This window comes from Stegostoma tigrinum, chromosome 11 (assembly GCF_030684315.1).
Source record: "Stegostoma tigrinum isolate sSteTig4 chromosome 11, sSteTig4.hap1, whole genome shotgun sequence".
Lineage (NCBI taxonomy): Eukaryota > Metazoa > Chordata > Chondrichthyes > Orectolobiformes > Stegostomatidae > Stegostoma > Stegostoma tigrinum.
Window position 1 is genome coordinate 32,093,407 of NC_081364.1, and position 17,850 is coordinate 32,111,256.

The 17,850-nt window shown below is 42.8% G+C and overlaps 1 protein-coding gene across 7 annotated transcripts in view; it reads right to left on the reverse strand.

The window, feature by feature from the left end:
* The window catches only part of LOC125460360 (ERC protein 2), a 1,111,380-nt gene that overhangs the window by 863,573 nt on the left and 229,957 nt on the right, over positions 1 to 17,850 (reverse strand). The window lies entirely within an intron of this gene.

Genomic DNA, 17,850 nt, shown 5'->3' on the forward strand with positions numbered 1-17,850 from the left:
CTTTTCTGATGAAGGGTCTAGGCCCAAAACGTCAGCTTTTGTGCTCCTAAGATGCTGCTTGGCCTGCTGTGTTCATCCAGCTTCACACTTTGTTATCTCGGATGCTTGGATAGGATTGTTAACAATCAGCAAGCCTCTGCCATTATCGAGAATGCTTTAGCAAAACATAATAATGGCCTTACACATGTCGAGTTAAGATAATGGATTCCTTTCTCCATCCCAGGTTTAAGCTCCAAGCTTGAATGACATTTAAACTCATTCAACCAAAGTGCATCATTAGTGAAATTTAGGGTCATTTGGCTAGTTACAGTGTTTGAAAAAGATACAGTTATCTAACTCTAAATATGGGAGAATAAGGAGGAGAAACATTGTTCAGCACGCTATCCTGTGCCATGTGTTCACACCTCCAGCTCCACAATCATTGAGAGAAAGTAATCTGACACAAGGAATTCAGGTGGTCAGATCATCCCATTGACCGAGGAAATGCTTACAGGCTAAAATAGGATGGCTGTAGCTGAAAAGTTACACGTTTTTTGCCTATATTAAGCCAAGTAGTTAATTGAGAAAGCAAGGTATTTAAACTACTTTATGCCAATGAACAAATACTTTCTGTTAAACAATCTCTAAGGATAAAACACAGATTTCACTAAGCACTAGTAAAATTTATATACTTTGACTGAGAGCAATGAAATCATCACTAAGGAGAAAAATAAATTTTGCTCGAATTTTCTATGATGTTGCAAACTGGTAGCTGTGGGTGGGGGTGAGGTTGGAGGTTGGAGGTTAGGGGTTAATCAGCATTCAGCCGCAACACAGGATCATCTTAAGACTCATAATTGTAACCGGTACTAAAGCACATCTAATGTTACTCCATTTCCTGCTCAAACCACAGAATACTCACGTACATTAATGTTTTATAAATACTTCTTTCACAGATGGTAATCATTTTGTCAGTTTGTTTACATTTTTGACACCCTGATTTATTGGCACTCTGCTAAACAGCCCTATTAACGAGGTTACTTCCAATTATTAGATCTCTTTATGTAGTGTGTAACCAAAAAGTCATGGTGGTCAGACAACAAAATATTTCTCCCCCAACTTTCTAATTCCATCAAATATAAATGCACTTCAATAGTCTTCAAAATTTTACTGAAAAGCTGAATACAAAAGAAATCTTTGTGTTCTATCCATTCAACTGCAAATTGAATACACATACAATTATTGATAAAAATTCCGTGTTTATGCAATTGCATAAAATATGCATAATTGCATAAAATAAACCTGGCCATTGAATATTACAAAGATGGGCACCAGATAAATTGTTTGATCTTTGTCGCAGTTATGCAAAATCCTGTTACACATTTTTTTCAGTCCTCTATGCTGTATCGCAAGTCAGCAGGCCAGTCATGCATTCAAAATGTTAGTCCTGACAGTTGGGTTTTACAGCACAGGTGCAAGACAGCTAAGTAATATTCAGTGATTAATGTTCATTAAGGAAAAAAGTTGCAAGCGTAAAGCCTTTTACAGTTCTATTAATGTACACTGCAACATCAAATCTCAACAGACAGATTTCATTTGCTGAGTAGCTAGTACATGTTTTTTTTTCACAAGAGTACTCATTTTATTACCAGAGATTGGGCCATTCATCCAAATATAAACTGTTCTGCTTTGATTGCCTTTCCATGCATTTACGTTGACTTATTTCTTTGACACTTGCACAGCTAAGACTTCCACAACATTTACAAAGACAGAATTTGATTCTGATTACACCAGTCATTGAGATTGACAAATTATTTAGTCTGGGAAAGAAGCGCCTCTGATGAAGGGTCTAGGCCCGAAACGGCAGCTTTTGTGCTCCTGAGATGCTGCTTGGCCTGCTGTGTTCATCCAGCTTCACACTTTATTATCTTGGATTCTCCAGCATCTGCAGTTCCCATTATCACTAAAAGTGAATAGCATTTTTCAAAGAGTGATGAATCCTTTTCATTCACAAAGGGAGAATGAAAACTACAAACAGACTGAGAAATACATTTCACTAAAATAGCAATTTACAGGGCTATAAGCCACATGAAAATGTTTTATGTGGTAAGCCATATCCAACAGCTGCAAAACATTGAAACATTCATTGTATCTCCTTTCATCCTATTCAAACAACATCTCTGTAGAGTAACTACAATTTTAAAACTTTAGGCAGTTCTTGTAATCTGACCTAAGCTCATTTTTATCTGACCCCAATGTTTTCACATCATTAATAAAGAAAGAATCTAAACAGAGGCTGCATATACTGGTACAAGAAAAGTTTACATAGCTTCATTTAACCCTCTGAAATCTACTGAAACAATTTGCTATTCTTCAAGCACACAGTAAAATGCATGGATCTAAAATAATACACATTTGTTGACCAGGGTCATGAGTCATTTGGTACAATCATACACCACTTATGACTGAAATTCTGACTTAAGAATTTAAAATAATAAAAAAGGTTGGTCCCTGACTTTAAGGTAACTTTTAATTTTGCCCATGCCAAGAAAAAATATATTTGAAATAAACAACAAGTATATATTAAGCTTATTATGTATCATAATTTCTAGAAACACAAACTTAGCAAGAGGAAGCTCAGAGCTACTTAACAAGGAATAATTACAGTTCCTTTACCATGTCTAATGAAGTAAATGTTTTATTCCACAAATATAAAACAGCCCTATTAAAGAGGTTACTTCCAATTATTAGATCTCTTTATGTAGTGTGTAACCAAAAAGTCATGGTGGTCAGACAACAAAATATTGCCAGAGTCTAGGGTGCACAATTTTAAGATTGTGGAAATTAAAGAATGCAAATTAAAACACTTAAATATATAGTCTCAATAGAATTAATGTATATATATTCTGCTTATCTATGATTAAGGTCATCAGGGATTTATTGGGATATTTCCCTGCATGTTACAACTTGATGCTCGTCACTGAAAACAAAATCAATCTCTAAACATGATATTTTCTATACCAGTCTAGTCATTCTCCACATCTGTCCCCGACCCTCAAGGTTACTTGGTGAACTGATGAATGAGCCAAGTGTTATATTTCTTCTTTGCTTACCTAAAGTTTTTAGCTTTCACTTTACAATCAACAATCCAGTAAAAGGAAAGTACACGTGAAGTTTGAGAACAGGACCAACCATTATTCAGAGGAAAAGTTAGTACATGAAAATGCACCAATTGGTGGATGGATTGTGCCCAGAATGCATCTGCTGAGACAAACCTATTTAATTAGTTGTAGTTTATTGAAGCATTACAAGGATAATTTATCAGTATACATGCAGCCCAACAGATATAGCTTCCAAAATACTTCAAATCTACAATTACTGAACAATTCAACACAAACAAATGTGGTTCAAAATTAACATACTTATCCACTTTCAAACACATCTCAGCAGGTGGTACAGTCCACAATAAATGGTTGTTTCAATGTTGCAAGGAGACGCAGAATTTCTACTTTTTCCTCAGCCATCCATCATCAACTACAGTCCCTTGCAGACGGGGATGACTCTCTTCCACACTCATCCTGTGTCCGTAGATGGCTGTACAAACCAATGCGGCTGCCACAGGCTCTGTTATACTTGGGGCAGGTGCTGGTCATGGGAAGGGGTGGGTGGGGCGCTGGTGTGGCAACACACTCATTTTGCTGTTTTCACTTGGCTTCCATTTTTTCCCAACGGCAAGTCTCGAGGTGATCAACACCTTCCCAGATGTCCCTCGTCCACTTTGGAGGGTGTTTGGCCAACGATTCCCAGGTGTCGGTAGAAATGCTGCACTTTGCCAGTGAAGCCTTGAGCGAATCATCAAAGTGCTTTCACTGTCCACCTAGGACTTGCCAGCTATTTCAAAGCTGGGAATACAGCGCCTGCTTGGGGAGTTTCGTATCAGTCATACAGATGACATGTCCAGCCCACTGCACCCAATCAAAGGTGGTCAATGCCTCAATGCTGGGGATGTTGGTCTGGTCAAGGACATTGGTCTCTGTGTGTCTTTCTTCTCAGCAGATTCACAGGATCTTGCGCAGGTGGCATTGGTGGTACTGCTCCAGTGCCTTGGGCTGTCTGCTGTAGACAGTCCACCACTCAGAACCACAAAGGAGGATTGGAACCACCACAGCTCTGTAAACTATGACCTTGGTGTCGGATCCAATGTTGTTGCCCTCAATACCCTTTTTCTCAAGCCGCTGAAGGCTGTGCCAGCACACTGGAGGCAGTGCTGGATCTCTTCATTGATAACTGCATTGGTCAACAGGACACTCCCATGTTATTGGAAGTGGCCAACATTCTCTAAGGCCTCCCAGTCAACCTTGATGATTGGGGGTTCACTCCACAATGCCGGGCCAGGCTGATGAAGGATCTTTGTCTTGTGCATGTTCAGGATGAGGCCCATGCTCTCATGTACATCTGTAAAGGTGCTGATGATGGTCTGTAGTACGTCCTCAGAAATTGCACATACACGACACTGGTTGGGATGACTTTGGTTTTGGCTTGAAGGCGGAGGATGATGAATAATTTCCCACTGGTTCTCTAAATTAGTGCCACTCCAGCAGGTAGCTTGTCAGCAGGGAGGTGAGGCTTTGCAGCAAGGGAGATCGGGAACTGTGTTGGGGCGGTAATGCAGCCCTGCTTGACACTGGCCCAAACAGGGAATGGATCTGTGGTAGAGCCTATTACACACAGACACAAACAAAGCAAATATCAACCACTAGCTATTCTACGGCTGTTCTTTGAAGAGAGGATATCAAAACTTTTTTCTTCATTCAGCAATGAACACTTCAACCTCTCTCCAGCCAACCTCATCCTCATCACCTTAGTGAAAGGTACCATTCTAGCTTCTAAATGAATTCCTTGCTTACAGGATCTCAATCTCCTGAATCTGTAAAGCTGGAATACCCTACTCACATGGACAAACAGACTTTACCTGCTCCAGCCTACATGTGACTCCAGACCCAAAGCAACATAGCTAACTCTTAACTGCCCTCAAGGCAAAGGGAGATAGGAAATAAATGATGGTCTATCTAGCGTTGTTCACATACCATGAACAAATAAAAACACAATCTAATCCATTCATTAATTTAACAATTCAAGAATCAAGTCCTCTTAGCACTTGTATTAAGTAAAAAAAACAGCCCTTCGTCTACTGTGGCAACTGACAGCCCTTAAACAAAAACGAGATGACAAGATGAATAATTTCCTGCTGATTCTCTAAATTAGCACCACACCAGCAAGGAGCTTGTCAGCAGTGAGGTGAGGCATTGCAGCAAGGTAGATTGAGAACTGTGTTGGGGCAGTGAACAAGTCATCTTGTTGCCCCCTTTTAAGCTTTCTCAGGGCTCTACATCACCATTAAATTCTTGTTCAACTTCTTGTTGCTACTGGAAGGCCAGAACTGTATACACTGTTCTAGATGTGGATTTACCAAGGTTTTAGTCAAGGAAAGGACAGTATTGCTTATTTTAGATTAAATTTGCACTGAAACATCCCAAGGCATTATTTGCTTTTCCATTAACTCGAGTTGTTCACTATAGAAGAGACACTTTTCAACCTTAGCAAATTTTAATATGCAGCTCTTAAGTGCATACATTTGAAGTAGACTGTAGCCAAACTTATCACACCATTTTTAGCCACATAATTTTGCACATACATCTATTTCTACTCAATTTATTTTTCTCGTCCCTGAATCTCAGACTTGCAAATAATGCTGACTCTTGTAGAACTCCGCAGGTTTACCCTGCACAAAATCACTTGTGTTAATGATCAGTCTTTGCCACAATATCAAACTATTTCCTGTTCCTACTGAGCATGTGCCTGTCAAACTACACGACTCAATTGAATCATTGGCTTTAGGATGGTACCTTGTCAGAGAGCTTCCAAACTCAAGGTGTTGAATACTGAATAGGTTTTCAATGTGCATAACTTTGTAGCTTTCATAAATAAATATTCAAATTTTTTGGAGCAGGGTTTTCCTCCAGGTACCATGTTAAAATTGCCAAATCACCTCTTCATGACTAAGAGCACATCTCCGACACTCCGATAAATCCAAGCAACAGTTGACAACAAAAAACAATTAAACCGAGGGCCCTGCAAATGTCTGCTTATAACTCAGCACATTTTAAAATGTTGGTAGCTTACAGTACTCCCTCCAGCTTGTGGCAACAATCACAGCCACAGTGTAAGCAAACATGAGCAAATGGCTCCTGGAGCACAGATCCCATTCTTTTTGAACACACATTTACACAAGCATGGTCAAAGCACTACTTTTTTTCCACCAAATCTGCATTGACTTGGCATGTTTAGTTCAGGCATCAACCTTATACTGCATTACTGGTAACCCAGCGCCATCTTCAGTAATGATGACAGATGCAAAGCAACCATTAAAAGCCTCATACTGCACACAGTCACCAGGATCTGCCCTGATTGACGCCCTGCACTGTCCTCAATGGCTTACTGACACCAGGTATACATTAAGAAAAAGTCTGACTATTTTCCAATCTTCTCATGGTCCTCTTCACTTGCAGTAATTTGGCTGCTCTGCATCTCTTACTGACTTCAGTTGACTCGAATACCCATCTTTGATTAGCTTTATTTTCTTTCAACCTATACATTTATTTTTGCTTCCATTTGGTTCATAAGACATGTTTAGTTCACCAATTTAATAGAATTCTATTTTGTACATCTTCATTCCAGAGATATAACAGCCTTGGACCTCAGGTTAAAAAAACAGATATGAGACATAGAGAAAAATACACAAATGAAATAAATAGTTTGAATTTTTTTGTATTCATTTTCCAATCAAAATCTTCACAGCTATTAATGATTCCAGGCTTGTTAATTCCAAAGGGTAGAGAGGATGAATGACAATAATTAACAATAGCCACTGTCAAGAAAAATGTATAAATTGAGTTTGTGTGTATTAATCAGGGGAAGACATGCTTCACCTTCATTTTTCAACATTCTTGTGGATTCATGGGGATATGTCTGGAGGGCTAGTTTGTATACAAGCATTTTACTGAAGTTCCAAAACCTTGAGGGGAACAGCTCAGTATGTTAAACAAAACTATAAGGGTGCATTGACTCAGAGGAGGCAGCTGATGAAAGGGCTATGCTCCAAAAGCTTGCAATTTCCAATAAACCTGTTGGACTATAAGCTGGTGTTGAGAGATTTTTGAATTTGTTCACCCCAGTCCAACAGTAGCACATCCACTTCCTACAGGAGGCAGAACAATCTCGAAAGTCAGTCAGTGTAGTCAGTCAGTGTAGTGCATGTGAGAGACTGAAGGTCTGTTATTTAGGGAATTCATGGGTTCATGGTGAATTTCGAGTCACAACAGGTTTATTTTACAGACATAGTAGGAACTGCCGATGCTGGAGAATCTGAGATAACAAGGTGTAGAGCTGGATGAGCACAGCAGGCCAAGGAGCATCAGAGGAGCAGGAAAGCTGAAGTTTTGGGTCTGGGCCCTTCTTCAGAAATTCTTTTTCCTACTCCTCTGATGCTGCTTAGCCTGCTGTGTTCATCCAGCTCTACACCTTGTTATCTCAGGTTTATTTTACAGTTTGTTTTAGATGCCTTGTGTAACAGCTGAAGAAATAAAACCATCTCAAATGCAGAAATTTCCTGGAAGGAAAGATTAAAAGCATATTAGACGTTTCAAGAAGCTTTAGTCTGAGTTTTGAGTGTTTGCAAGGATAAAAAACAGCGTGAATTTGAATTTTTTTAGATGAAATTTCTCTAATCTCTCCATGTCTAGTGTAATATAGTCTGTTTCTTTTTCCTCTTGTCTAATAATGGTTGTCTGTCTTGTTTTAAAATTACACTGGCAACTCTTGTGAATCTGTTCAATAACTAAGAAAACCAAAATGTTAGCAAGCTAGGTTTGACTCTGAACCAGTCTTGCCCAGTGTTAAGGGCAAAGGACAGGTTGACAAGAGGAGATTTACTCGTAGAGAGCTCAAATACAAATTAGTGTCTGTTTTTCACTGGCCAGGGGCTTTACCTTTGTTGTGTGGAAACAGAGGTACCAATTAATCATACATGTTCCTCCCCTGACACTGCTATACCACTTCTACACAGATACCGATAAGTGTTTACCATTATCTTCACAAAAAAAAGGACTGGTTAACTTTGGCCAGTAGGGCAACTCAGTTAAATTTCCTCAAGCCTTCTGCTATTTTGCATACTGAGCCTATAAGGATTTGGGAATGGTATTGGGTTGTCTAATCATGTTAAATTTGATAGTATAGCAGATTCAAAAATTGAGACAGCCACTGCTAAAATTGTGAACTTTAAAGATGTAAGATGAAAGACTGTTTTTGACACAATAAACGGCACAAGTATTTGCAGCTTTCAGTTACAATTTTACCATACTTGTACCATTTGTTTGAATTTTTGTAAATATATTATATTGCATGGTAATTCTGCATCCACATTATTTTCCTAGGCCCTGGTTGCAAGAACAAACCCCCAGAAGGTTAGTGAAACCTGCTTCTTCCAGATCTGAAAGTGGCACTTCAGTAATTTACAGTTTTCTAACAGGGACAGGTTGTTGAGTAAACACTTGTTACGATAATATTTGCTACGCTCATTACAATGTGACAAAGCAATTCTGAGTTAAGGGTCGCAGCTTTTTATTCGCAAACCCTTCCATAGATGTGCACATAATAACTCTTCATTATTTCAAAAAGATAAAAGATCCTGATGAATTTTCTCATGATCATGATGTCATAACAAAATTGTTGCTTCTATTAAATCAGAAAATTTGATCCGCATTAAATTTCTTCTTGGGCTCAGAACTAATAAAACACTGAACAACAACTACATAACCAGCTGTGATGCAGTTATACAACTACATTAAAAACTCTAATGAACATTTATTCACTAACTTCATAACGCAATAATTCAACCTTAAAATTAGACATAGATCACCTCACAAGCAAATAATAATTCATGCTAAAATACAGAAAGCACTTTCCTGAACACTTTATAAAGAATAATTTCCATCAATGCATGAACGTGTTCTTAATCCAGGAGCAGCAAACTAGTCTGTGAGCCATGGAAACCATCTTGGTAGCCATGGCCTGTCGCATTCACACCTTTCATCAGGCAGCTGAACATTGAGAGGTAGTGAGAACATGAGTAAGTAGATGATGCCCCACTGGGCCCTCTTGTGGCACAGTGGTAGTATCCCCACACTTGCAGTGGAGGCCCGATCTCAAGTCCCACCTGGTCCAGTGGTGTGTAATAACATCTTTACAAAAGTTGATTAGAGTCTTAGGTATTTTTAAAAAAACACCCCTTTAAGTAAAGAGGTCGAGTGGAAACTTTTCTCATTGACTTTATCCTGTCGACAATATATAGTAGGCAGAATCTTGAGTCTTTCTTCCACAAGGTGCGCTTGGTGGCAGGAGTCACTAAATCAGCTGCGAGTATAATGGTTGGAAACCCTGTCATTTCCTCCTTTACCCCAATTAAATCCATGGCAGGAAGGTCCATTGGTGGCATTCCAATCTTACCATCAAATCAAGCTCTCAAGGCTTCATCTGACCACTGCTGGTATTATCCACCTGGTGGGTTCACTTTGCAGGGAGCACAACAAACAAATCCTGGTGTACTTGCTTGTAGGATCCTAAAGGGTTCTCTTGTGCAAAGGCACTCAAGGGATCCAGTATCTGCAGGGCGGGACAGAAGGGGTGAGCTCGGACCCAACCCCTGCCCTTTCTGTCAACCCATCTCCTCCTCCCATTCAAACACGGTATACCTACGTTTGCTTGTGCCTGGGAACCATCTCCATGCTAAGCCTCAAGTGGATGCCATACCAACAAGCTTTCATCGCCTGCCAGTGGAATTGTTGCGAACAAAGTTATCGGCTTCTGATTAGCTAGCAACTGCTCGGAGGACAGGTAGCTCAGTTGATTGGATGGCTGGTTGCAATGTGGAGTGACACCAACTAATAGTGGGGCTTCAATTCCAGTACCAGCTGAGGACTCTCTTTTCAACCTCTCCCCTCAACTGAGACATGGTGGCCCTAACGTAAAACGATGTTCAGTGTCTTTTCTCTAAAGAGAGAGCAGCTCTATGCAGTAGGGCTGTAGCAACTTAACTGTTACTAACAGACAGAATCTTAGCCCCTAGGGAAAATGCTGACCTGTCAAGTGCACGAGTGGCACACAGTTGAGCTTTTTGAAAAGAAGAGATACAGTTATCTCACCAGCTCTCCAGTTGATAGCAAGACGCCCAATGCCTCCATAAGATTCTGCTCTCCATTGTTATTATAGATAGTTTTCTGCAAAGAAAAAGACGCTGATTGCTAGGAAAAAAAAAAACTATCACTAACTACTGGTCTCAGGTCACCAATCCTCTCAGATTGCTTGGGAGTCCTCAGTCTTCTGGACGCTGCTGCTAGCAAGCCTGACAAAATTAATTTCAGGCTTTTAAAAACTGGAATTTTTGAGCTTTCTAAAAAAATAACTTTTAACAGTATTAGAGATAATGGGAACTGCAGATGCTGGAGATTCCAAGACAACAAAATGTGAGGCTGGATGAACACAGCAGGCCAAGCAGCATCTCAGGAGCACAAAAGCTGACGTTTCGGGCCTAGACCCTTCATCAGAGAGGGGGATGGGGGGAGGGAACTGGAATAAATAGGGAGAGAGGGGGAGGCGGACCGAAGATGGAGAGTAAAGAAGAAAGGTGGAGAGGGTGTAGGTGGGGAGGTAGGGAGGGGATAGGTCAGTCCAGGGAAGACGGACAGGTCAAGGAGGTGGGATGAGGTTAGTAGGTAGCTGGGGGTGCGGCTTGGGGTGGGAGGAAGGGATGGGTGAGAGGAAGAACCGGTTAGGGAGGCAGAGACAGGTTGGACTGGTTTTGGGATGCAGTGGGTGGGGGGGGGGAAGAGCTGGGCTGGTCGTGTGGTGCAGTGGGGGGAGGGGATGAACTGGGCTGGTTTAGGGATGCAGTGGGGGAAGGGGAGATTTTGAAACTGGTGAAGTCCACATTGATACCATATGGCTGCAGGGTTCCCAGGCGGAATATGAGTTGCTGTTCCTGCAACCTTCGGGTGGCATCATTGTGGCAGTGCAGGAGGCCCATGATGGACATGTCATCAAGAGAATGGGAGGGGGAGTGGAAATGGTTTGCGACTGGGAGGTGCAGTTGTTTGTTGCGAACTGAGCGGAGGTGTTCTGCAAAGCGGTCCCCAAGCCTCCGCTTGGTTTCCCCAATGTAGAGGAAGCCGCACCGGGTACAGTGGATGCAGTATACCACATTGGCAGATGTGCAGGTGAACCTCTGCTTAATGTGGAATGTCATCTTGGGGCCTGGGATGGGGGTGAGGGAGGAGGTGTGGGGACAAGTGTAGCATTTCCTGCGGTTGCAGGGGAAGGTGCCGGGTGTGGTGGGGTTGGAGGGCAGTGTGGAGCGAACAAGGGAGTCACGGAGAGATTGGTCTCTCCAGAAAGCAGACAGGGGAGGGGATGGAAAAATGTCTTGGGTGGTGGGGTCGGATTGTAAATGGCGGAAGTGTCGGAGGATAATGCGTTGTATCCGGAGGTTGGTAGGGTGGTGTGTGAGAACGAGGGGGATCCTGTTGGGGCGGTTGTGGCGGGGGCGGGGTGTGAGGGATGTGTCGCGGGAAATGCGGGAGACGCGGTCAAGGGCGTTCTCAATCACCGTGGGGGGAAAGTTGCGGTCCTTAAAGAACTTGGACATCTGGGATGTGCGGGAGTGGAATGTCTTATCGTGGGAGCAGATGCGGCGGAGGCGGAGGAATTGGGAATAGGGGATGGAATTTTTGCAGGAGGGTGGGTGGGAGGAGGTGTATTCTAGGTAGCTGTGGGAGTCGGTGGGCTTGAAATGGACATCAGTTACAAGCTGGTTGCCTGAGATGGAGACTGAGAGGTCCAGGAAGGTGAGGGATGTGCTGGAGATGGCCCAGGTGAACTGAAGGTTGGGGTGGAAGGTGTTGGTGAAGTGGTTGAACTGTTCGAGCTCCTCTGGGGAGCAAGAGGCGGCGCCGATACAGTCATCAATGTACCGGAGGAAGAGGTGGGGTTTGGGGCCTGTGTAGGTGCGGAAGATGGACTGTTCCACGTAACCTACAAAGAGGCAGGCATAGCTGGGGCCCATGCGGGTGCCCATGGCCACCCCCTTAGTCTGTAGGAAGTGGGAGGAGTCAAAAGAGAAGTTGTTGAGTGTGAGGACGAGTTCCGCTTGGCGGATGAGAGTGTCGGTGGAGGGGGCCTGGTCGGGCCTGCGGGACAGGAAGAAGCGGAGGGCCTTGAGGCCATCTCCATGCGGAATGCAGGTGTACAGGGACTGGACGTCCATGGTGAATATGAGGTGTTGGGGGCCAGGGAATTGGGCCCCAACACCTCATATTCACCATGGACGTCCAGTCCCTGTACACCTGCATTCCGCATGGAGATGGCCTCAAGGCCCTCCGCTTCTTCCTGTCCCGCAGGCCCGACCAGGCCCCCTCCACCGACACTCTCATCCGCCCAGCGGAACTCGTCCTCACACTCAACAACTTCTCTTTTGACTCCTCCCACTTCCTACAGACTAAGGGGGTGGCCATGGGCACCCGCATGGGCCCCAGCTATGCCTGCCTCTTTGTAGGTTACGTGGAACAGTCCATCTTCTGCACCTACACAGGCCCCAAACCCCACCTCTTCCTCCGGTACATTGATGACTGTATCGGCGCCGCCTCTTGCTCCCCAGAGGAGCTCGAACAGTTCATCCACTTCACCAACACCTTCCACCCCAACCTTCAGTTCACATAGGCCATCTCCAACACATCCCTCACCTTCCTGGACCTCTCAGTCTCCAACTCAGGCAACCAGCTTGTAACTGATGTCCATTTCAAGCCCACCGACTCCCACAGCTACCTAGAATACACCTCCTCCCACCCACCCTCCTGCAAAAATTCCATCCCCTATTCCCAATTCCTCCGCCTCCGCCGCATCTGCTCCCACGATAAGACATTCCACTCCCGCACATCCCAGATGTCCAAGTTCTTTAAGGACCGCAACTTTCCCCCCACAGTGATTGAGAACGCCCTTGACCGCGTCTCCCGCATTTCCCGCGACACATCCCTCACACCCGTCCCCGCCACAACCGCCCCAAGAGGATCCCCCTCGTTCTCACACACCACCCTACCAACCTCCGGATACAACGCATCATCCTCCGACACTTCCGCCATTTACAATCCGACCCCACCACCCAAGACATTTTTCCATCCCCTCCCCTGTCTGCTTTCCGGAGAGACCACTCTCTCCGTGACTCCCTTGTTCGCTCCACACTGCCCTCCAACCCCACCACACCCGGCACCTTCCCCTGCAACCGCAGGAAATGCTACACTTGTCCCCACACCTCCTCCCTCACCCCCATCCCAGGCCCCAAGATGACATTCCACATTAAGCAGAGGTTCACCTGCACATCTGCCAATGTGGTATACTGCATCCACTGTACCCGGTGCGGCTTCCTCTACATTGGGGAAACCAAGCGGAGGCTTGGGGACCGCTTTGCAGAACACCTCCGCTCAGTTCGCAACAAACAACTGCACCTCCCAGTCGCAAACCATTTCCACTCCCCCTCCCATTCTCTTGATGACATGTCCATCATGGGCCTCCTGCACTGCCACAATGATGCCACCCGAAGGTTGCAGGAACAGCAACTCATATTCCGCCTGGGAACCCTGCAGCTATATGGTATCAATGTGGACTTCACCAGTTTCAAAATCTCCCCTTCCCCCACTGCATCCCTAAACTAGCCCAGTTCATCCCCTCCCCCCACTGCACCACACGACCAGCCCAGCTCTTCCCCCCCACCCACTGCATCCCAAAACCAGTCCAACCTGTCTCTGCCTCCCTAACCGGTTCTTCCTCTCACCCATCCCTTCCTCCCACCCCAAGCCACACCCCCAGCTACCTACTAACCTCATCCCACCTCCTTGACCTGTCCGTCTTCCCTGGACTGACCTATCCCCTCCCTACCTCCCCACCTACACCCTCTCCACTTATCTTCTTTACTCTCCATCTTCGGTCCGCCTCCCCCTCTCTCCCTATTTATTCCAGTTCCCTCCCCCCATCCCCCTCTCTGGTGAAGGGTCTAGGCCCGAAACGTCAGCTTTTGTGCTCCTGAGATGCTGCTTGGCCTGCTGTGTTCATCCAGCCTCACATTTTGTTGTCTTTTAACAGTATTAAGTGTTATACCTTGAGGTGGACAAAGTTTTGGAAACAAGAAGCAGGTGAGATGATAGCTCCTGAAATGAAGAATTACTCAATCATACTCAACACTAATTACAGATTTAGCACAGCAGTTAGCAGACTTAGATTGATAGCGAGGGTGTTCAATCCAGCTGGTGTAAACTCAGGGTCTGCATTCTGGCCCTGTCCTATAGTAAAATCATGGCATAAGATGTGGTTTGACAACACTCAAACAGTCAAGGATGTGGCCTGAAGAAGAAATACAGGTTTAAACATAACTTAAGACATTCATGAATGGAGAACCTTCCAAATATTTACATATTACAGAATAATGAAAAGTTTTAGATACTGGGTAATAACGTTTACATCCTGAGAAGGGCAACACCACTTTACTCAACAGACAATTCAATTATGCAAATCTTCAATACGGCATTGTTCAACAGTGCATTGATTTGAAAACAAAATGGTATTGCTAGAACATGAACTGTTCGTTTCTTGAGCATTCAAGGTCCAGCGTACCATTTCCATACCCAGATGTGGCCCTCAGGCTGTAAAAATTTACCCAACTCTTAAATAATTAGGATACATTTTTTTTTAAATTAGCTAATAGCTTTCAATGTGACATATTTGGCTTCCTTAGTGCCAAAATACTTTGCACATGGAGAGAGACAATTACACTTAATGTTTCTCCTAAATTGCTGCCTGCAATAGAGGGCGGAAGTTAACTAGTATTCTTCATTTCTGCTCCAACTGGACAAGTGAGCAATCTTTGCAAATCAAACAACTGCTTTCATACTTCTGGTAATGTAAAAAAATTAAAACCCATTACAACTTGTAAATGTATCAGTTTTCAAGAATCATTCTTCCTTTCTGTAAATATGACAACTTCATAGTTGTATTCTGTTGCTTGAAATTAATTCTTCACACTACAGAAGCTGGACAGGAATTAACTGTTATGTTTCTATAATTGCAACATTATTATGAAAATGAACAAATCCTATGCAGTGCTTTAGCAAAGGTTTGCCAAGTTTGATTAAAAGAAAATTGGAGAGCTCCACCCTATCAGAAATATTTGTCCTTTGGGATGGTTGAAAGATTGTACTGATCACTGCATCCAGAAGTCAAGAGTGAAACAATAAACACTTTTTGTCAAGCTCAGTGAAAATCCAAAACAATTTTACGCTAGGAGGAGGAAGGAGTGGTGGCGGGAGAGGGTGAGAGAGAGAGAGAGAGAGAGAGAGAGAGAGTCACACAAAAATGGGTAAACAGAAAAATATTGTAAATAATCCCTGGAAAATAATTAAGTAACTACTTCAAAATATGTTTAAAATGAGGTAAATTATGAATTCTAATAAAAATGAAATGAAGCAATCAAACTGCCCTTGGGGCAAGTTAGTCAGGGTGAGAAAAATAAGTGAAGAACAGGACCTACATTTGTTGGAATTTAGAAGAATGACAGTCACCATCATTGAAGCATTCAAGATTTTTCAAGAGGTCTTGAGAATGCAGAATGTCTTTCCCAAAGGGCATAATCTCAGAATAAGGAGGAATTTCTTAAGGGGAACAAAGAACAAAACAGCAGAGGGACAGGCCCTTTAAGCCTGCACTAACACGTTTTGCCCTTCCATACTAAAACTGTTCTCACTTACAGGATCCATATCTTTCTCTACACTTTCTATTCACGCATTCATCCAGGTGCCTCTTCTCTTAGGAGGTAGCGAATCCGTGGAATTCTTTACTGCAGGAGTTGGGTTATTATGTATATTCAAGGCTGAGACAGACAGATATTTAATCATTAAGGGAATCAAGGGTTACAGGGAAAAAGGTAGGAAAATGCAGGTGGGACTAGTTTAGTTTGGGATTATGTTCAGCATGGGCCGGTTGGACTAGTGGGTCTGTTTCTGTGCTGTATCGCTGTAAGATTCTCGTGAAGCTCATTTTCATCATCCCACCGAAGGGTCTGTCAAGATTTGATGTACCAGCTGATCTCTTCCTACCTATCTGATTAAAAAATTAACTCTTGCATAATTTTGAAACCTTTACTTGGACACCCCAACATCTCTTCTGCTCAGGAAGATTTTTATGCATCTCTGGCACAGCTCCATTCTCTGCTTGCTATCCTTTAGGCAATCTTTTACCAAAATATTGCTTTATATTTAATACTATAGACTTTAATCTCCAAGTTACCAATTGAGAAAAAAAGTTTTTTTTCAGTTATGTTCTAAAAGTATAAGAATTACTCAAGCATAATCTAGCCTTAACAAATCTATAATTACAAGCCCTAATTAGCTATTACTTGCTCATTTCTTCATTTCTATCCACTGGTTCCCGAATTAAATATCTCAATACAAACACTCCCAAAATAATTTTGGTCGTAACTAGATGCAGACTGAAAATACTTCTGTTTTGCACATGGTCATTTCTCAGCCCCAAACACTACATTCATTTAGACACCAATTTGGCATTTTTAGTTTCCCACATTTTTGAATTTGCTGAAGGCGATTAGAAATTAGGGTAGGATTAAAAGCAGTTTTGTACTTTAGGCCAATGCCTATTAGGCATTTTCCTAACACAACCGAAACTCAGTTGCAGATAACAGACTTCTGTCCCATCATCCCGAATTATACTCCATTTCAAGTCCCAGAATTGGAATTCCAGTGTACTTGACCCATTGTAACACATGTTTTATCCCAAGGCCTAACTTATTAAAAGGCTCACCAACTGTATTCCTTTCAATTGCCTCTAGCATTTTTCTCACCAAAGTGATCCTAATTGTTCCGTTATTACCTCTTTCAAAGAGCTGCCTCAGGCACAAATGAGTCAATTGGCCAGGTTCTGTGCTGAGAGATTTTATGGACATGCAACAGTCTTTTGACAATTTCAAAAACAGCTGACTCTATCTATTTCTTTTCCACAAGTGTATTGACTGTAAATCATAACCTTTGCTTCTGATCTCCATATATATCTATTAACTATTTCTCCATGTTCTCCTGTCATCCTCCTTCATAAATAGAGTCAAAAACTCAAGCAACAAATTAAGCAATTTACTTTCTGCTATCAGAAAATTACCTGAACTATCTGTCCACTCCTTTTCTGACAATTGTTCTACTTTTCATGTACCTAAACATGTCTTAACATTTTTTTTTAAAATGTTGGCCACTATTTAAGAATAACAAGGTGTAGAGCTGGATGAACACAGCAGGCCAAGTAACATCAGAGGAGCCGGAAAGCTGACATTTCGGGTGTAGACCTGAAATGTCAGCTTGCCTGCTCCTCTGATGCTACGTTCATCCAGCTCTACACCTTGTTATCTCAGATTCTCCAGCATCAGCAGTTCCCACTATCTCTGGCGATTATTTAATCCTTGTTACCTTACCAGATGAGATGATTTACATTACAATCTGGTTAAGGACCAGTATTGCTTGTGTTTCAAGTCGACAAAGTTTGAAATTCCAATACTTACAATTAGGGAATAAAGCCAGAAGTTTCCACAGCTTTTCAACAGCTACACAAAATCAGAACAGTATATGTAAAGACACACACACACACACACACACACACACACACACACACACACACACACACACACACACACACACACAGTACTCCAAAATCTAG